General features: G+C 40.7%; 1 protein-coding gene across 1 annotated transcript in view; it reads left to right on the top strand.

Annotated features, from left to right (window-relative positions):
- The first annotated feature begins 18,560 nt into the window (after nucleotides 1–18,560).
- LOC132765807 (zinc finger protein 665-like) overlaps nucleotides 18,561–21,937 on the top strand; it is a 40,497-nt gene continuing 37,120 nt past the window's right edge. Inside the window, exon 1 of the mRNA XM_067463265.1 lies at nucleotides 18,561–18,874. The gene's annotated coding sequence lies outside the window, so the exon portion shown is untranslated. The remainder of the gene's footprint in view (nucleotides 18,875–21,937) is intronic.

Here is a 21,937-nt window from a genome sequence, read left to right as displayed (position 1 = left end):
TTTGAATTGAATTACCAGGATTGTGGCGTAGCTGGCTGAGTGTCAGCTGCATTAAGATCACTCTGACCAAAAGGTCATGAGTTCGAAGCCAGCCCGGGTTGGAGTGGGTTTCCAACCAATTGTGTGTAGCCTGTTGTCGACCTTTGCAACCCGAAAGACAGTTGCATCTGTCAAGTAGGAAAATAAGGTACCACCTTAAAGTGTGGGGAGGCTAAATTAACTGATTCATGAGGCCATAAAGAAGACTCCAGCAGAGCATTCCAGCGGGGAAGCATGCGGGGAATGCGGAAGTGCTTCATCAGCGTCGCAGATGGACGATGAAAGCGACAGCTCCCCTGGTGGCCAGAAAAAGTTACATAGCCTCTGTGTATGTCTGTATATGTTTGTATGTCAAAAATTGGCATTGAATGTTTGCCATATATGTGTACACTGTAATCCGCCCCGAGTCCTCTGCGGGGTGAGAAGGGCAGAATATAAAAGCTGTAAATATAAATATAAATAATATAATGTAATACAATATAATAATAATAATAATAATAATAATGTGATATTGTAATTATATATTTTATATTACATGTAATATTACTAATAATATTACAATATAATGGTATAGTACAATATAGTAATATTGTACTATTGTAGGGATGCCTTTCAGTGCTCCAGCAAACGTGGACAATTGACTGAGTGGCCGCCTTAATGGCAATGGGGAGCTATCCCTGGTGCTGAACTCTATCTCTAGAATGGATTCAGCACCATGGATAGTTCTTTTTAAGGCAGATGCTACAGCAATAACAGCAGGCTCTGAGGCCCCTTCTACACTGCCATATAGTATCCAGATTATCGTCTTTGAATTGAATTATGGCAGTGTAGACTCATATAATCCAGTTCAATGCATATAATGTGGATTGCCAGCTTTGATAACCTGGAATATATGTCAGAATAGGATCTAAGACAGTGGTTCTCAACCTGTTTTTGGCCTTCAACTCCCAGAAATCTTAACAGCTGGTAAACTGGCTGGGATTTCTGGGAGTTGTAGGCCAAAAACATCTGGGTGCCCCAGGTTGAGAACCACTGATCTAAGAGTTTATTGCAGGCATGGGTCAACTTTGGCCCTCCAGGTGTTTTGGACTTCAACTCCCACAATTTCCAATAGCTTCATGGCTACTCAATTCTATTCATATTTCCCAAACAGAGGGTGCCTCCAGGCAACAAAGGCCAAGCTACCTGTATATCTAGTCCAACCCCCTGCCGAGAAGCAGGAAAATTGCATTCAAAGCACCCCCAACAGATGGCCATCCAGCCTCTGTTTAAAAGCCTCCAAAGGAGGAGCCTCCACCACACTCCGGGGCAGAGAGTTCCACTGCTGAACAGCTCTCACCGTCAGGAAGTTCTTCTTAATGTTCAGATGGAATCTCCTTTCATATCATATAAAACCTTTACTGATTTAAAATAATTCATGTGTGTGTGTGTGTGTTTCACACATTTGTATCCACAGAGGGGTGTTGGTGTAATGAAAATCAAGCATAGTTCATGTTTTCAGTCCACATACTGTCTTCCTAGAGAAAGAAAATATGCCACACAGATAATCATAAAAAACAAGTAGTTTACTCTTTGTAATGAAAAATAACATGTTTACAATCATGAGAACTGTTGCATTGATTCACACAATGTCCTTTTAGAGAGATATAAATGCTCTTTCATAGTCCATGTGGAATATCTCCTTCCAGTAGCTCAGGAAGCAAGAACAGTCACACTCTCTCTTTGCAAGCACTTGCATTGCTCAAGCCTGAATATGAAACTGTTGCCAAAATTCCCAGGCTCAGCTAGCTCCCTGGGCATGGCCCAACCAATCAGCTTGGTGCCTTGCATTTTATATTTAACACTCCCTGATTTCTTACATGCCCTAACAAGGGGGGCTCAAGGTGGCTTCACAACAGGGAACCATTCGATGCCAACACATAAATGATAAACAAACAATTACGGTTAAAAACAAACAGTTAAAACACCAATTATTACACAAGTTTAAAATCATAATCCAAGGTCAGTGTATTGATGGTCCCAAATAAGGGGGGGGGGGAGTAGCGTTTTAACATCCTGAGGCTTGTGTGTGTTAGAGTTGGAGCGGATAGTTAGGAGAGAGCAGTTGTAGATTAAGAATAGCAGTGAAGAATTAGTAAGGAGTCTAACTTGGAAATAGATTCTAGATAGTTACTTCATAGGAAGGACTATAGCTAGGCAGACCCTGAGATATTGGGCTGTTTGTAGGGAAGAATCTATTTTGAGGGGAAAATATAAATTCCCAGTTTTGAAGTTGTGACTGAAACTAATCAGAAGATGCTTCCTTCTTGGGAGGAGAGCAATGTCCAGTCTGGATAAAATAGTAAAGAGTAGAGACATCAGACTGGCAACAAAGATCCATTGCCTAGTCAAAGCCATGGTCTTCCCTGTAGTCACCTACGGATGTGAGAGCTGGACCTTAGGGAAGGCTGAGCAAAGGAAGAGAGATGCTTTTGAGCTGTGGTGTTGGAGGAAAATGCTGAGAGTGCCTTGGACTGCGAGAAGATCCAACCAGTCCATCCTCCAGGAAATAAAGCCCGGCTGCTCACTGGAGGGAAGGAGACTAGAGACAAAGTTGAAGTACTTTGGCCACATCATGAGGAGACAGCAAAGCCTAGAGAAGACAATTATGCTGGGGAAAGTGGAAGGCAAAAGGAAGAGGGGCCAACCAAGGGCAAGATGGATGGATGGCATCCTTGAAGTGACTGGACTGACCTTGAAGGAGCTGGGGGTGGTGACAGCCGACAGGGAGCTCTGGCGCGGACTAGTCCATGAAGTCACGAAGAGTCGGAGACGACTGAACGAATGAACAACAACAACAACAAGGGTTCACCTTGCACAACAATGACGATGGTGTCCATTTATTAATTTATTATTTATTTATTTAATTTAAAAGTTTTGTATACCGGCCTTCTCACCTCTCTTGAGGGACTCAGACCGGTTTCCAACCATAAAATCACATACAATCAGTAAAACAACATAGTTCATATTACAATGACACATTAAAACAAGTATATTCAAAACGACACTGGTCAGTCGTCATACTAAAATCGATTATACATCATCTTCCATCCATATCTCAGGGTGTTGGCTCACTCATCAAATGCCTGTCTCCATAACCATGTCTTCACCTGTTTCCTGAATGTCAGGATAGACATTTATGTTGGTCCGAGTTGCAGCATGAGGTTACAATTTGGTATAACTTAGTAGCAACGATGGAATAATAAGGGAGCAGACTCACTGGCCCGGGACCCAAACAACTGCCCTACCAGAAGACCCGTGGATGCAAGCCGGCATCAGCTGGAGTCACATTTATCCCTATCCCACCCCAGTAAAATCAATTAATAATGACATTTAATAGATATGCTGCCTTCCTCCCCCCCCCCCCCCCAAAGGTGGGACCCAAGATGAATCTGGGTAAGAGCAATATACATTTGTTTGAAAAAAAGATGCACGGAAGCTAAAAACATGTTTGCTCCCTTAACCCTCAAAACCCCAAATCCATTTGTCTTTAGGTTAACAGAAAAAGTTATCAATAGATAAAAATGTATCTATTGTCTATGAAAAGTCTCTTTCCGCACCAAAACACCCGCACAGGGGAGAAACCATAGGAATGCTCTACAGAAATGTCTTTGCCTCCCGAGCGAAACGAAATGCCCGTTGTGCGAAAACTACTCGTTTAGTGATAACTAGCTCACTATTGATCCAAGTATTGGAAGGGTAAAGCGGTGCATCCTCAGTGAGCAAAATGAAAAAGGAATTTACCCAAGGGAAAATGCATTCAAATGCTTGGAGTGCGGGAAAAGGTTTCAGTCAGCAGGGTGTCCGTAAATAATTTGTCTGGGGAAAAGTCTCTTTCCACACCAAAACACTTAAACTGGAGAGAAACTGTATGAACACCCGACTTGGAGGAAACCTTGCCAAACATCAAAGAGTCTACATGCGTGGAGAGCAAACCATTTCGTAAATCAATCTTACATAGGAATACTACAGATCACCAAAACACTCACACTGGCGAGAAACCATATGATCATCCGACTTGGAGGAAACCTTGCCAAACATCTAAGAGTCTCCATGCGTGGAGAGCAAACCATTTCGTAAATCAACCTTACATAGGAATACAACGTATATGCAGATAGACCTCCATATCCACAATCCCACCATCCATGGCTTGAAAATATATATATTTTAAAAAAATAACTTAATTTGGGAATCCATGGAGGGTTGTGGGAGAAAATCCCAGGGGATACCAAAGGCCCAATGTAGAAATGATTGACGGCGAAGCATCTACACAGAGGAGAAACCCAATTTGACTGTTAGTTGGCCATCAACCCCTTCTTCTTCTCCCTATAATCTCCGGCCACAGGGACATTCGTGGCTTTGATTATTTGCAAATTAGATTAAAACTTCCCATCCAGGAATCCCTCGGTCTTCCAAGTGAAACAGGAGGAGCTAGAGATTCCTAGAAAGATCATCTCTTGGGTTAAAAGTTAGCATTCGTTATATTAGTATTAGTGGTAAGGGGTCATGGTGCCGCAGCGGGTCAAACCGCTAAGCTGCAGAACTAGTGGCATTAGTGGTAGTACTAGCAACATTGGTAGTATTAGTGATAATATTAGTACTAGTGATAATATTCATAGTGGTGGTGGTATTAGTGGTAGCATTAGTATCATTGGTAGTATTCGCGGTAATATAAGTAGTGTTTTTAGTGGTAGTACTAGTAACATTGGTAGTATTAGTGATAATATTAGTACTGGTGATAGTATTCGTAGTGGTGGTGGTATTAGTGGTAGCATTAGTATCATTGGTAGTATTCGCGGTAATATAAGTAGTGTTTTTAGTGGTAGTACTAGTAACATTGGTAGTATTAGTGATAATATTAGTACTGGTGATAGTATTCGTAGTGGTGGTGGTATTAGTGGTAGCATTAGTATCATTGGTAGTATTCGCGGTAATATAAGTAGTGTTTTTAGTGGTAGTACTAGTAACATTGGTAGTATTAGTGATAATATTAGTACTAGTGATAGTATTCGTAGTGGTGGTGGTATTAGTGGTAGCATTAGTATCATTGGTAGTATTCGCGGTAATATAAGTAGTGTTTTTAGTGGTAGTATTAGTGGTAGCATTAGTACTAGTGATATTAGTGGTAGTATTAGTAGCATCGGTAATATTAGTAGCAGTGTTTTAGTGGTAGTATTAGTAGCATTCGTGGTGGTATTATAGTATTGGTAGTCCATGCTCTCCCTGTCCTAAAGAGCAGGATATAATACAATAAATTTCTTTCTCACTGTACTAAAAACAATACAATGTACAATTTAAATATATATATTATATAACACTAATATAAAATTAAGCACTGAACTATTAAAAATAAATAGCCTCCTTAATGCTTGTTGTCATTACGCCTTGTGCCAAGGAAGGAGGCATTTGCCAGCACCTTTACCCACTCTGCCAGTCCCGCTCTGGCCTGTTTAATCGGCCAGGAGAGGCAAGGGTCGAGAGAACAGGGGGTTGCCTTCACTTCTCCCAGGATCTGGTCCACGTCGTGTACAATACACTGTATATGGTTTTCTATGTGGAAGGGGTTTCTATATGTTTGGTTCCATTAAAAGAAAAACTCTTTGAATGCTTGAAATGTGGAAATTGACTCCACAGGGAAAACAAACCTTGGAGAACATCGAAGGACCCGCAAACCTTGGAGAACATCGAAGGATCCGCAAACTTTGGAGAACATCAAAGGCCCCGCAAACCTTGGAGAACATCGAAGGACCCGCAAACTTTGGAGAACATCGAAGGACCCTCAAACCTTGGAGAACATCAAAGGACACGTAAACCTTGGAGAACATCGAAGGACCCGTAAACCTCGGAGAACATCGAAGGACCCGCAAACTTTGGAGAACATTGAAGGAACCCGTAAACCTTGGAGAACATCAAAGGACCCGTAAACCTTGGAGAACATCAAAGGACCCACAAACCTTGGAGAACATCAAAAGACTCATAAACCTTGGAGAATATCGGACCCACAAAACTTGGAGAATATTAAAGGAACTTTGGAGAACATCGAAGGACCCACCATGTGGAGAAATCCCTGGAGGGCGAAAGAGACTTCAAAAGACCTGGCAGAAGTTCTGAAGTGACAAATAGATGGATGATTCCAGTCTTGAAATCAGAAGGGAGACGTTCTCATTTGGGTATCTGGCGATCCTGGAGAAGTACGAGTCCTTGGTCATTTTGGGGGTGCAGGTGAATCTTGCTGCTCCATAAGACGTCCAAGTCGCTTTCTTCATCTGGTCTTTCTTTGGGAGGATGATGGAGAGGTCCTTCCTGTAAGGAACTCACATGTATTGCTCTTGGCCTTTTCCATGCTGAGGATTCACATTCACGGAAACTTGAGGCACCATCGTTGGTCAAGGCATGATGAATCTCAACTGCAGCATCAAAACAGAAAAACAACAGAGTTCGAAAAAGTAAAATAGATGTTGTACTCTCAGATCCTAATGAGCGTCCCACTTCCACAGGCCACTGTGACCCACATGAATGAAGGACCTGGACCAAACTTGTCACACAGAGCCCCCATGGCCCAGTCTACATCCTGATGAGGTTTGGAGGAGGATGGACCATGGATGATGGCTCTTGCTGTACCTTCACTCACTTTGTGAGACCTCTGGGACTAGAATGAATGATGAACCTGGACCAAACTTGACACACATAAGCCCCATGGCCCACCTCATGCCCTGGTAAGGTTTGGGGGAGATTGGAGCATGAACAATGGGATTTGCAGTACCTTCACCTGATTTGCTTCCCGCAGAACACTGCGGCCCCCACAAATCACAGATCTGGACCAAACTTGCCACACAGACCCCCCATGTCCCACTTTGTGTCCTGGCGTACTTTAGGGGATGATTGACAATGGATGATGGGACTTGCAGTACCTTCACTCACTTCCAGAGACCATTGCGATCCACACCAATGACTGATCAAGACCAAACTTGGCACACAGAGACTCCATGACCCACTCTATGTCCTGGTACAGTTTGGAGGAGGATGGACTATGGATGATGGGACTTGCAGTACTTTCGCTCACTTCCAGAGACCATTGCGATCTACACCAATGACTGATCAAGACCATATTTGGCACACAGAGACTTCATAACTGACTCTCTGTTCTGGTACGGTTTGAAGGAGGGTAGACAATGGATGATGGGACTTGCAGTACCTTCACTCACTTCCGAAGACCATTGTGATCCACACCAATGACTGATCAAGACCAAACTTGGCACTCAGAGCCCCCACGTCCAATTCTACATCCTAGTGTGGTTTGGATGGACCATAGACAATGAGACTTGCATATGGAAGCTATAGTTCACCTGCACCCACTGAACCCAGCTGACATTGAACGAAGACTATACTTAAAGCGCAGGCAAATGATGCCTTTCTCAAATGACCTGGGCACTGCTAAGATAGATAGATAGATAGATAGATAGATAGATATAGATAATCAAAGTGAAAATAATTAGGTAATACTGCTGGAGTTTGGAGGGAATTGACCCTGGATATTGGGAGTTATAGTTCACCTACATCCAGAGAGCACTGTAACTCCCACTGACAATTAGTCTGGATCACATTGTGCACACAGTCCCATCGTGACCAACACTAAATACTGGTGTGGTTTGGGGGCAATGACAGGGGATGATGGGAGTTGTAGTTCACCCACATCCTAATGCATTTTCTAGTAGGGTCAATCGTAAAATAAAATAAAATAACAATGATTATTTCTGATTTTTCTAATACACATAATACTGATAATATTATAATGTAATACAATATAATATGAATAATACAATATAATAATTGTATATTATATATTACAAGTAATATTACTAATAATATTGCAGCAAAGTGGTGTAGTACAATATAGTAATGCATAGTACTAATATTGTGCTATGCTAATAATAAAATAGATTGTATGTACATATAATATTGATAATAATATAATGCAATACAATATAATACTAATAATAAATATAGTAATTGTATATTAAATGTTACACATAATATTACTAATAATATTGCAGTATAGTGGTGTAGTACAATATAGTAATGCATAATACTATAATAATATTGATCATAATATGATAATACAATGCAATATAATACTAACAAATATAATGTATTAAATGTTATATGTAATATTACTAATAATATTGCAGCATAGTGGTGTAGTACAATATAGTAACGCATAACACTAATAATGTGCTGTACTAATAATATATTAATTGTATGGACATATAATATTGATCATACTGTAATAATACAATGCAATATAATACTAATAATAATACAACATAATAATATATTAGTTGTATATTATATGTTATATGTAATCACCTCTCAACAAAAGATTGCCCCAGGCACTGCCAGGCAATCAATTATATGCTAATCAAGGTGGTCAGTTGAAACATTCTCACCTAGCTCCAGCAGACAAGAGTCCTTTGCCCCACCCTGGTCATTCCACAGATATATAAACCCTTTTTCCTACTTCCAACAGACCAACATAGTGAAATACCTTAGATATGGCACCCAAATCTTGTTGTTGTTCATTCGTTCAGTCATCTTCGACTCTTCGTGACCTCACGGACCAGCCCACGCCAGAGCTCCCTGTCGGCCGTCACCACCCCCAGCTCCTTCAAGGTCAAAAACAGTTCTACACTCCTAAAACAGAAAGGCAATAACCTTTAGTAAATAACATATTCACATTCAAATAATATAATATAGTAATATATTATTATTATAATATATTATAATATTGTTATGATAAAATAATAATTATATTATATTATATTATAATAAAATAATAAAATAAAATATAATAATACAATGTTATTATATTATATTAGTAAGTAACATATTCATATTCAAGTAATACAACATAATAATATATTATATTCTAATATTGTTATAATAAAATAATGTAATATATTATATTATAATAAAATAAAATACATTATATTAAATTATATTATATTAGTAACATATTCATATTCAATTAATATAATATAAAAATATAATAATGTATTATAATATTCTAATATTGTTATAATAAAATAATGTAATAATATAATATTATAATATTTTTATAATATAATATAATTACATTATTTTATTGCAATATTAGAATATATATATTATTATATTTTATATTATATTGAATAAGAATATATTACTTACTAATATAATATAATAATATTTTATAACATAACATATTATTACATTTTATTGGAACATTAGAATACATTATATATATTAATTTAATATGAATATGTTACTTACTGATAATATAATATAATGTAAGTAACATATTCATATTCAATATAATATAAAATATAATAATATATAATATATTCTAATATTGTTATAATATCATAAATATAATATAAAATTATATTTGCATGTAGTAATAATATTATATAATAAAATATAAAATATAACAATACAATACTATATTTTATATTATAATTATAATAAAATAAAATAATAAATATAATATAAATACATTATATTTGCATTTAGTAAAGTAGACATACATAGCCCTATTAAACACTCAGCCGGATTCCTCAAGCGATAAATAAACTCATCCAAAACAATGAGCTAAATACGCCAACTTCTCACTCTTCTATAGTAGAAAAAACCATAAGCCATGGAACTTAAGCCTAGCCTTATATTGCCAACAAATGGTAATTGGAAACAGGTGAAATTTCAAGGTTGTGCTAACATCTTAAATGTAACACAGGCGTTCTTGCTTATGACATTCACCTGGCTTTCTTCTTCAAGGGAGCGTGTAACTTTTCTTTCTTATTATGATTAGTGTAGACCAGGCATGGGCAAACTTGGGCCCTCCTTCCAGGTGTGTTGGACTCCAACGCCCACAATTCCTAACAGCCTCAGCCCCTTTCCTTCCTTCCTTCCCTTTTGTCTTTCCTTCCTTCCTACCTTCTCTCTTTCCTTTATCCTTTCCTTTCTTCCTTCCTACCATCCTTCTCTTCCACCCTGTCATCCTTCGTCCCTCCTTCCCTCTGTCTTTCCTCCCTCTTTCTCCTTCTTTCCTTCCTTCCTTCTCTTCCACCCTTTCATCATTCATCCTTCCTTTCCTTTCCTCCCTCCTTCCCTCTCTCTCTTTCTCCCTTTCATCCTTCATTCCTTCTTTCTTCCCTCTCTCCCCATCCTTCCTTCTTTCCTTCCATCCTCCCCTTTTGTCTTCCTTCTCTCTTTCCTTTATCCTTCCCTTCCTTCCATCCTTCTCTTCCACCCTTTCATCCTTCCTTCCCTTTCCTCCCTCCTTCTCTCTCTCCCTCATTCTCCTTCCATCTTTCCCTTCCTTGCCTTTCACCCTTCCTTCCTTCTCTTTCCTTCCCTTCCTTTCTTCCATCTTTCCCTTCCACCCTTTCATCCTTCCCTCCTTCCTTCCCTTTTGTCTTTCCTCCCTTCTCTCTTTCCTCCCTCCCCACTTTCTCCCTCCCTCCATTCCCTTCCATCCTTTCGTCCTTCCTTCCTTCTCTCTTTCCTCCCTCTCTCCCTCTTTCTCCCTCCTTCTTTCAATCCTTCCCTTTTGTCTTTCCTTCCTTCTCTCTTTCCTTTATCCTTCCCTTCCTTCCTTTCCTTCCATCCTTCTCTTCCACCCTTTCATCCTTCATCATTCCTTCCCTTTCCTCCCTCCTTCCCTCTCTCCCTCATTCTCCTTCCATCCTTCCCTTCCTCCCTTTCATCCTTCCTTCCTTCTCTTTCCTTCCTCCTTCCCTTCCTTTCTTCCATCTTTCCCTTCCACCCTTTCATCCTTCCCCCCTTCCTTCCCTTTTGTCTTTCCTCCCTTCTCTCTTTCCTCCCTCCCCACTTTCTCCCTCCCTCCATTCCCTTCCATCCTTTCGTCCTTCCTTCCTTCTCTCTTTCCTCCCTCTCTCCCTCTTTCTCCCTCCTTCTTTCAATCCTTCCCTTTTGTCTTTCCTTCCTTCTCTCTTTCCTTTATCCTTCCCTTCCTTCCTTTCCTTCCATCCTTCTCTTCCACCCTTTCATCCTTCATCATTCCTTCCCTTTCCTCCCTCCTTCCCTCTCTCCCTCTTTCTCCTTCCATCCCTCCCTTCCTTCCCTTTTGTCTTTTCTTCCTTCCCTCTTTCCTCCCTCCTTCCCTCTCCCCCTCATTCTCCTTCCATCCTTCCCTTCCTCCCTTTCATCCTTCCTTCCTTCTCTTTCCTTCCTCCTTTCCTTCCTTTCTTCCATCTTTCCCTTCCACCCTTTCATCCCTTCCTTCCCTTTTGTTTTTCCTTCCTTCTCTCTTTCCTCCCTACCTTCATTCCCCTCCACCCTTTCGGCCTTCCTTCCTTCTGCCTTTCCACCCTGTCTCTCTCTTTATCCTTCCTTCTTTCAATCCTTCCTTTTTGTCTCTTCCACCCTTTCATGCTTCATCCTTTCTTCCCTCTTTCCTCCCTCCTTCCCTCTCTCCCTCTTTCTCCTTCCTCCTTTCCTTTTCCCAAACTCCACCAGTGTTCATATCTGGGCATATTGAGTATTCGTGGCAAGTTTGGTCCAGATCCATCATTGTCTGAGTCCACATTGCTCTCTGGATGTAGGTGAACTACAACTCCAAAATTCAAGGTCAATGCCCAACAAACCCTTCCAGTATTTTCTGTTTGCAATAGGAGTTCTGTGTGCCAAGTTTGGTTCAATTCCATCACTGGTAGAGCTCAGAATGCTCTTTGATTGTAAGTGAACTATAAATCCCAGCAACTACAGCTCCCAAATGTCAAGGTCTATTTTCCTCAAACTCCACCAGTGTTCACATTTGGGCTTATTGAGTATTCGTGTAGAGTTGGTCCAGATCCATCATTGTCTGAGTCCACACTGCTCTCTGGATGTTGGTGAACTACAACTCCAAAACTCAAGGTCAATGCCCACCAAACCCTTCCAGTATTTTCTGTTAGTGATAGGAGTTCTGTGTGCCAAGTCTGGTTCAATTCCATCGCTGGTAGAGCTCAGAATGCTCTTTGATTGTAGGTGAACTATAAATCCCAGCAACTATAACTCCCAAATGACACAATAAAAGCACCTGGAGGGCCAAAGTTGGCCCATGCCTGCTTTCAAGTAATTGCATCCTCTTTGTTTAATCGGATGCCTTTCATTCCTGCTGCAGTGCAACCAACTGTCCCTCCGTATCCGCGGATTCTTCATCCACGGAGTCATAGGGCTTGTGCAACTTGGTGTTTTGGACTACAACTCCACAATTCCTAACAGCCTATCGGCTGTTAGCAATTGTGGGAGTTGAAGTCCAAAACACCTGGAGGGCCAAAGTTGGCCCATGACTGCTTTAAAGTAATTGCACCCTCTTTGTTTAATCGGACTCCTTTCATTCCTGTTGCAGTGCAAGCAACTGTCCCTCCGTATCCGCGGATTCTTCATTCGCGGAGTCAACAATCTGTAGCTCTGAGTATCTTTTTGCAAACCTTGCTTTTGCCATTTTATGAAAGGGATCCCATTGTATAGTATAGGGCTTGTGCAACTTGGGCCCTCCGGGTGTTTTGGACTACAACTCCCACAATTCCTAACAGCCTATCCGGCTGTTAGGAATTGTGGGAGATGAAGTCCAAAACACCTGGAGGGCCAAAGTTGGCCCATGCCTGCTTTAAAGTAATTGCACCCTCTTTGTTTAATCGGACTCTTTTCATTACTGCTGCAGTGCAACCAACCGCCCCTCCGTATCCGCGGAGTATGGGACTTGTGCACCCATAAGTATAGTATGGGGCTTGTGCACCCATAGGTTTTGGGTCCCCACAGAAAGGCTAAGATCCCATTGTATCCTGCTTTAAAGTAATTGCACCCTCTTCATTTAATCGGACTCCTTTCATTCCTGCTGCAGTGCAACCAACCGTCCCTCCGTATCCACGGAGTATGGGGCTTGTGCACGCATAGGTTTTGGGTCTCCACAGGAAGGCTAAGATCCCATTGTATCCTGCTTTAAAGTAATTGCACCCTCTTTGTTTAATTGGACTCCTTTCATTCCTGCTGCAGTGCAACCAACCATCCCTCCGTATCCGCGGATCCTTCATCCACGGAGTCAACGGCTTTGAGTATCTTTTTTGCAAACCTTGCTTTTGCCATTTTATGAAAGGGATTCAATTGTATAATATGGGGCTTGTGCACCCATAGGTTTTGCGTCCCCATAGGAAGGCTAAGATCCCATTGTATCCTGCTTTAAAGTAATTGCACCCTCTTTGTTTCACTGGACTCCTTTCCTTCCTGCTGCAGTGCAACCAACCATCCCTCCGTATCCGCGGAGTATGGGGCTTGTGCACCCAATAGGTATAGTATGGGGCTTGTGCACCCATAGGTTTCGGGTCCCCACAGAAAGGCTAAGATCCCATTGTATCCTGCTTTAAAGTAATTGCACCCTCTTTGTTTAATCGGACTAATTTCATTCCTGCTGCAGTGCAACCAACCGTCCCTCCGTATCTGCGGATTCTTCATCCACGAAGTCAACCATCTGCAGCTCTGAGTATCTTTTTGCAAACCTTGCTTTTGCCGTAGTATGAAAGGGGTCCCATTGTATAGTATGGGGCTTGTGCACCCATAGGTTTTGCGTCCCCACAAGAGGGCCAAGATCCCATTGTATCCGCAAGCCTGGTTTCCATAAAGGCAACAAAACCCCAGATTGCATTCTGTTTGTCAGCCTTTTATAAACGGCCCGGCTTCAAAGGGACAAAACTGCAAAATTTTCCCAAAAGCGTCCCCATTATAGCATTATAGTGAGCCTGTTCCAATTGCCATGGCAACGCCCAATGGGATGCCGAGCTTTGCAATTTGGCTCTTCGGATGAGAATTATGAATGCAGCGCATTTTAGTATCCCGGGAGGCTGTTGCCATGGCAGCTAAAGTGAGACCATAGTGCTATAATTGGGCCGTGTGAAAGGGCCCTCTCTTCCCAAATTGCTTTTCTCTGCAGGGATCCCAAGATTGGGCTGCATTCAGTTTTTCCCTTTATGAAAGCCTATTTGCTTTCGGACCCAACAATTTCCTTTTGGCTGCTTCTAAGATGCTTTAGGGTGCATCTACACTGCAGGATGGATGCAGTTTGATACCACTTTAAAGGCAACTGCTCAACACTATGGGAATCTCATATCTCATAAGAAGGTCCTCCCTTGTGCATGTGGCAGGGCTCAGGCTGTATTGCAGTAGGTGGTCTGTGGTTTGCTCTTCTCCGCACTCTCATGTCATGGACTCCACTTGGTGGCCCCATTTCTTAAGGTTGGCTCTGCATCTTGTGGTGCCAGAGTGCAGTCTGTTCAGCGCCCTCCAAGTCACCCAGTCTGCTGTGTGCAATCATCTGGTATCAACAGATTGAGGTTCCAGGCTTTAGCCTGCCACTTTTGGACTCTTGCTTGCTGAGGTGTTCTTCCGAGTATCTCTGTAGGTCTTAGGAAGCTATTTCTTGATTTAAGGCACTGGCACAACCTGGGGATCACAACTAGACACAGTGAAGGCATCTGCCCTTGTGCTTTGCTACTCTGCTGCTGAATACGCATATCCAGTGTGGTTCATATCTCACCATGTTAAAACAATGGATGTGGCTCTTAATGGGACATTGTCACATTGTCACAGGATGTCTACTTCCGACACCCCTGGAGAAATTATACTGTTTAGATGGTACTGCACCACCTGACATCTGTTGCAAAGTAGCAGCCAATAATGGAAGGATCAAGGCAGTGACATCTCCAGCCCACCCTCTGTTTAGATATCAACAGTGTTGGGTGTAGACATCATGTGATAATGTGGCATGTCCCATTAAGAGCCACATCCATTGTTTTAACATGGTGAGATATGAACCACACTGGCCATGCATATTCAGCAGCAGATTAGGAAAGTGCAAGGGCAGATGCCTTCACTGTGTCTGGTTGTGATCCCCAGGTTGTGCCAGTCAGCTTTCTTTCGTATGATATTGTTTCTAGCACTCACTTTTTGCTTGATATTCAGGCAGTGCTTCTTGTAGGTCAGAGCACGGTCCAGAGTGACTCCCAGGTATTTGGGTGTGTTGCAATGCTCCAGTGGGATTCCTTCCCAGGCAATAATCCTCAGAGCTCGGGATGCTTGTCTGTTCTTGAGATGAAAAGCACATGTCTTTGTTTTAGATGGGTTGGGGATCAGCTGGTTTTCCCTGTAATAGGCAGTAAGAGCACCTAGAGCTTTGGAGAGCTTCTGCTCAACCATCTCAAAGCTCCCTGCTTGAGCAGAGATGGCACGATCGTCAGCATAGATGAAGCTCTCTGTCCCTTCTGGCAGTGGCTGGTCATTTGTGTAGATGTTGAACATGGATGGAGCAAGCACGCTCCCCTGAGGCAGGCCGTTCTTCTGTTTCCGCCATCTGCTTCTCTGGCCCTGGGACTCAATGAAAAAGCTCCTGTTTTGTTGCAGGTTTCCTATGAAGCAGGTGTTTTCATAGAGTTTATTGTTTAATGTAAGTCGCAATACTCCAAAAACTCCAATAACTATGTAGAATTGGTTGAGGCTCTATAAAGATATTCATTGTAAAACTAGATATTCATTGCCAAATGTGCTGCAGGATAATGTCCTTCCTGCAAAAACAAAGATTTTTGCAGTTTAATAAAATTTCCCCATGTTTTTATGATACAACTAATTAGGAAATGGCATTCATAACCCAGGAACAAAAAAGGTGTTTTATATTTATAGTGCAATTTATAAATTCAAATTATTTTAATTATTTAATATTTAATTATTTGATAGTATTCAATTATTTAATATCCCATCTCATAAAGTGGGATGTAAATAAATATAATTGTATTTTATTTATTTATATTTTATATAAAACAATATTTTATATATATTAATATAATATAATATAAATATGTATGTTAATATATTTGTATATACTTATATTAATATAATTTTATATATAATAATATAATATTTTGTATAGTTATATTAATATATAAATATTTCATATGTTTTATATTAATATATTTGTATATATTTTTATTAATCTAATATAAATATTTAATATTATGTTTGTATATATTTATATTGATATAAGTATTTTATATATTTATATTAATATCATATTTTATATATTTATATTAATATAAGTATTTTATATATTTTATATTAATATATTTGTATATATTAATATAACATATATATATATATATATATATATATGTTTGTTTGTTTGTTTACAACATTTATATGCCGCCCTTCTCACCCCAAAGTAGCTTACAAGATATATATACATACAATATATTATATTATTAGCATAGTACAATATCAGTATTAAATATTACTATATTGTAGTATATCATTATATTGTAATACTATTAGTAATATTACATGTAATATAAATATATAATTATAATATCATATTATTATTAGTATTATATTGCATTACATTATAATATAAATATTATATGTATATACAATATATTATATTAGGTTATATATTATACCATATAATTTACATATTTTGTTAAAATAGTTGTATATATTTATATTGATATAATATATATTTATATTATATTTTATATATGTATATTAATATAACATAATATTTTATGTTAATGTTTTGTATATATTTATATTAATATATATATATAACTAGCTGTGCCCTGCCACGCGTTGCTGTGGCCTATAGTAAAACTTATCAAAGTTGAGGTAGTGTGTTTTGTGAGTGTGTTGTTGTGTTGTTTTTCATTTTGAGTAGATATGTTTGTACCTTGTGGGTTGTGTTATGGGCACGGGGATTTTAGTTAAGTTTCGTTGGGGGATTTTTGAGTTTTGTTGTTTTGCCGTTTTGTGAGTGTGTTGTTGTGTTGTTTTTCATTTTGAGTAGATATGTTTGTACCTTGTGGGTTGTGTTATGGGCACGGGGATTTTAGTTAAGTTTCGTTGGGGGATTTTTGAGTTTTGTTGTTTTGCCGTTTTGTGAGTGTGTTGTTGTGTTGTTTTTCATTTTGAGTAGATATGTTTGTACCTTGTGGGTTGTGTTATGGGCACGGGGATTTTAGTTAAGTTTCGTTGGGGGATTTTTGAGTTTTGTTGTTTTGCTGTTTTGTGAGTGTGTTGTTGTGTTGTTTTTCATTTTGAGTAGATATGTTTGTACCTTGTGGGTTGTGTTATGGGCACGGGGATTTTAGTTAAGTTTCGTTGGGGGATTTTTGAGTTTTGTTGTTTTGCTGTTTTGTGAGTGTGTTGTTGTGTTGTTTTTCATTTTGAGTAGATATGTTTGTACCTTGTGGGTTGTGTTATGGGCACGGGGATTTTAGTTAAGTTTCGTTGGGGGATTTTTGAGTTTTGTTCTTTTGCCGTTTTGTGAGTGTGTTGCTGTGTTGTTTTTCATTTTGAGTAGATATGTTTGTACCTTGTGGGTTGTGTTATGGGCACGGGGATTTTAGTTAAGTTTCGTTGGGGGATTTTTGAGTTTTGTTGTTTTGCCGTTTTGTGAGTGTGTTGTTGTGTTGTTTTTCATTTTGAGTAGATATGTTTGTACCTTGTGGGTTGTGTTATGGGCACGGGGATTTTAGTTAAGTTTCGTTGGGGGATTTTTGAGTTTTGTTGTTTTGCCGTTTTGTGAGTGTGTTGTTGTGTTGTTTTTCATTTTGAGTAGATATGTTTGTACCTTGTGGGTTGTGTTATGGGCACGGGGATTTTAGTTAAGTTTCGTTGGGGGATTTTTGAGTTTTGTTGTTTTGCCGTTTTGTGAGTGTGTTGTTGTGTTGTTTTTCATTTTGAGTAGATATGTTTGTACCTTGTGGGTTGTGTTATGGGCACGGGGATTTTGGTTAAGTTTCGTTGGGGGGTTTGTGAGTTTTGTTTCCTCGTTGGATGCCCCTAACAAATTTATATATATAGATAATATTTTTATTATAATAATAGTATTGTTACAATTCAAGGCAGGAAACAAGATTTAAAATACAATCATATAAATATAAATGTAAATACATTTGATTAAAAAAGTATATATTAAAAGATACTTCTTATAAAATACACATATTGAAACACAAGTAACAAAGGTGAAAAGGCAACAAACAGACACAGAATGTGGATTTGATACAGAAACAAGAGTTTGTGTGCCTTGAAAGCAAACTGCATGATAGACTCAACTTGCAATCTGAGAATTCCCCAGTTTCTTGGAAAGCTGCAATGCCTTTCCTCCCTGGGTGCATCTACACTGCAGACTTGACTCAGTTTGATACCACTTTAATCCCCCTGGCTGGATGCTACACGCTTGAGACTTTGTCCTAGGCTGGACTACACCTCCCAGCATCCTCAGGCGCCGCAGCGGATTGTGGGGCTTGTAGTACCTTGATTATATATATATATATATATATATATATATATATATATATATTAATATTAAATATATGTATTTATTTATTATTTTTTCCTCCCAAAAAGGAGGAGGAGGAGAACAGGAAGTGGCTGTCTGAGACGGCATCCGGGTCTGGTGGGTTGGGAGGGTGGTGTCCTTTTAAATAGAAATATATATATATATTTGCTTGCTTTCTCTCCCTGTTTGGGTGCGGCTTGCATTTGCACAAAGGGAAATTATTATATTTTGCATTTTGCAAGGCTTTGCATTGCATTCTGTTGCTCCCTCCCTCTCTCCCTCCCTTTGCCTGGAGGAGGGGGCTTTCTCTCTCTCTCTCTGCAGGGAAAAGAAGAAGGGAATTGAAGAAAAGGAGCAGCAAAAGAAAGCCTGGACTGACAGATTGCAACACCCATCATCCCTGACAGGAAGACCCTTTCCTGTCCAGGAAAAAATCTGGTGAGTTTGCCCCCCCCCCTTTTTTTTGTGCCTTTAGGAAACCCCAAAAAGATGGGGGAGAAGGAGATAAAGCAATCCTCCACTTAAGGACCGTTTTTCCCCCTGGACTACATAACCCATCATCCTTGGCCAAGGAGTCTTCAAAGCACTGGGTCCCTTCTCTTCATCCAGATCTAGTTTGATGACTATAGTCCATCATCCTTGACCATGGAGCTTTCTGACAGCTAGAGCCTTCCTCCACTCCCAATTTTCCCCTGGACTACCTAGCCCATGATCCTTAGCCAGGGAGTCCTTCAGGCACTGGGCCCCTTCTCTTCATCCAGATCTAGTTTGATGACTATAGTCCATCATCCTTGACCATGGAGCTTTCTGACAGCTAGAGCCTTCCTCCACTCCCAATTTTCCCCTGGACTACATAGCCCACGATCCTTAGCCAGGGAGTATTTCAGGCACTGGGCCCCTTCTCTTCATCCAGATCTAGTTTGATAACTATAGTCCATCATCCTTGACCATGGAGCTTTCTGACAGCTAGAGCCCTCCTCCTTTCCCAATTTTTGCCCTGGACTACATAGCCCATCCTTAGCCAGAGATTCTACTAGGCAGTGGGCCCATTCTCTTCATCCAGATCTAGTTTGATGACTATAGTCCATCACCCTTGACCATGGAGCTTTCTGACAGCTAGAGCCTTCTTCCTCTCCCAATTTTCACCTAGACTACATAGCCCCTCATCCTTAGCCAGAGAGTCTCCTAGGCACTGGGCCCATTCGCTTCATCTAGATCTTCAGGCACTGGGCTCCTTTTCTTGATCCAGATCTAGTTTGATGACTATAGTCCATCATCCTTGATCATGGAGCTTTCTTACAGCTAGAGCCTTCCTCCTTTCCCAATTTGCCCTGGACTACATAGCCCATCATTAGTCAAGGAGTCTTTAAGGCACTGGGTCCCTTCTCTTCATCCAGATCTAGTTTGATGACTATAGTCCATCTTCCTTGATCATGGAGCTTTCTGACAGCTAGAGCCTTCCTCCTCTCCCAATTTTCCCCTGGACTACATAACCCATCACCCTTAGCCAAGGCACTGGGCCCCTTCTCTTCATTCAGATCTGATTACTACAGTCCATAATCCTTGACCATAAAGCTTTCTTACACCTTGAGACTTCCTCCTCTCCCAGTGTTCCCCTGGACTACATAGTCCATCATCCTTAGCCAGAGATTCTCCTAGGCACTGGGTCCCTTCTCTTCATCGAGATCTAGTTTGATTACCATAGTCCATCATCCTTATCCAAGGAGTCTTCTAGGCACTGAGTCCCTTCTCTTCATCCAGATCAACTTTGATGATTACAGTCCATCATCCTTGACCATGGAGCTTTCTGGCAGCTAGAGCCTTCCTCCTCTCCCAATTTTCTCCATGACTACATAGTCCATCATCCTTAGTCAAGGAGTCTTCTGAGTACTGGGTCCCTTCTCTTCATCCAGATCTAGTTTGAGGACTATAGTCCATCATCCTTGACCATGGAGCTTTCTGACATCTAGAGCCTTCCTCCTCTCCCAATTTTCCCCTGGACTACATAGCCCATCATCCTTAGCCAGAGAGTCTCCTAGGCAGTGGGCCCATTCGCTTCATCTAGATCTTTAGGTACTGGGCTCCTTCTCTTGACCCAGATCTAGTTTGATGACTATAGTCCATCATCCTTGACCATGAAGCTTTCTGGCAGCTAGAGCCTTCCTCCTCTCCCAATTTCCCCCTGGACTACACAACCCATCATCCTTAGCCAAGGAGACTAATAGGCACTGGGTCCCTTCTTCTTCATCCGGATCTAGTTTGATGACAACAGTCTATCATCCTTGACCATGGAGCTTTCTGGCAGCTAGAGCCTTCCTCCTCTCCCAAATTCCCCCTGGACTACATAACCCATCATCCTTAGCCAAGGCACTGGGTCCCTTCTCTACATCCAGATCTACTTTGATGAGTATAGTCCATCATCCTTGATCATGGAGCTTTCTGACAACTGGAGCATTCCTCCTCTCCCAATTTTCTCCTCGACTACATAACCCATCATCCTTAGCCAGGGAGTCTTCTAGGCACTGGGCCCCTTGTCTTCATCCAGATCTAGTTTGATGACATGCTTCATCATCCTTGACCATGGAGCTTTCTGACATCTAGAGCCTTTCTCCTCTCCCAATTTTCTGCTGGACTGCATAGCCCATCATCCTTAGCCAAGGAGTCTTCTAGGCACTGGGCCTCATGTTTTCATCCACATCTAGTTTGATGACTATAGTCCATCATAAAGCTTTCTTACAGCTTGACCATAAAGCTTTCTTACAGCTAGAGACTTCCTCCTCTCCCAATTTTCCCCTGGACTACATAGCCCATCATCCTTTGCCAGGGAGTCTTCTAGGCCCTGGGCCCCTTCTCTTCATCCAGATCTAGTTTGGTGACTATAGTCCATCATCCTTGACCATGGAGCTTTCTGACAGCTAGAGCCTTTCCCCCCTGGCCTACATAGCCCATCACCCTTTGCCAAGGCACTGGGCCCCTTCTCCTCATCCACATGATGACTATAGTCCATCATCCTTGACCATAAAGCTTTCTTACAGCTAGAGACTTCCTCCTCTCCCAATTTCCCCCTGGCCTACATAGCCCATCGCTCTTAGCCAAGGCACTGGGCCCCTTATTTTCATCCAGATCTAGTTAGACTAGTCATCCTTGACCATTGAGCATTCTGACAACTACAGTCTTCCTCCTCTTCCAAGGTGAGCTCCTTAAATCCAATAACAGCCAGCTGCAACCCATCTCCTCCACACCTCCACCCCTAATTTTTTTCACCCATTTACACCCATTTTCACCCATGAATTCCCATTTACAGATCACCAAACCCTCTAGAACAGTAGTTCTCAACCTTCAAATGCCGTGACCCCTTAATACGGTTCCTCATGTTGTGGTGACCCCCCAACCATAATATTATTTTTGTTGCTATTTAATAACTGTAATTTTGCTACTGTTATGAATCATAATGTAAATATCTGATCTGTAGGGTGTAATTTCATTCACTAGACCAAATTT

Source organism: Anolis sagrei, chromosome 2, assembly GCF_037176765.1.
Source record: "Anolis sagrei isolate rAnoSag1 chromosome 2, rAnoSag1.mat, whole genome shotgun sequence".
NCBI lineage: Eukaryota > Metazoa > Chordata > Lepidosauria > Squamata > Dactyloidae > Anolis > Anolis sagrei.
The sequence above is the reverse complement of the archived record's forward strand: the minus strand, read 5'-3'. Positions and strand labels throughout refer to the sequence as shown.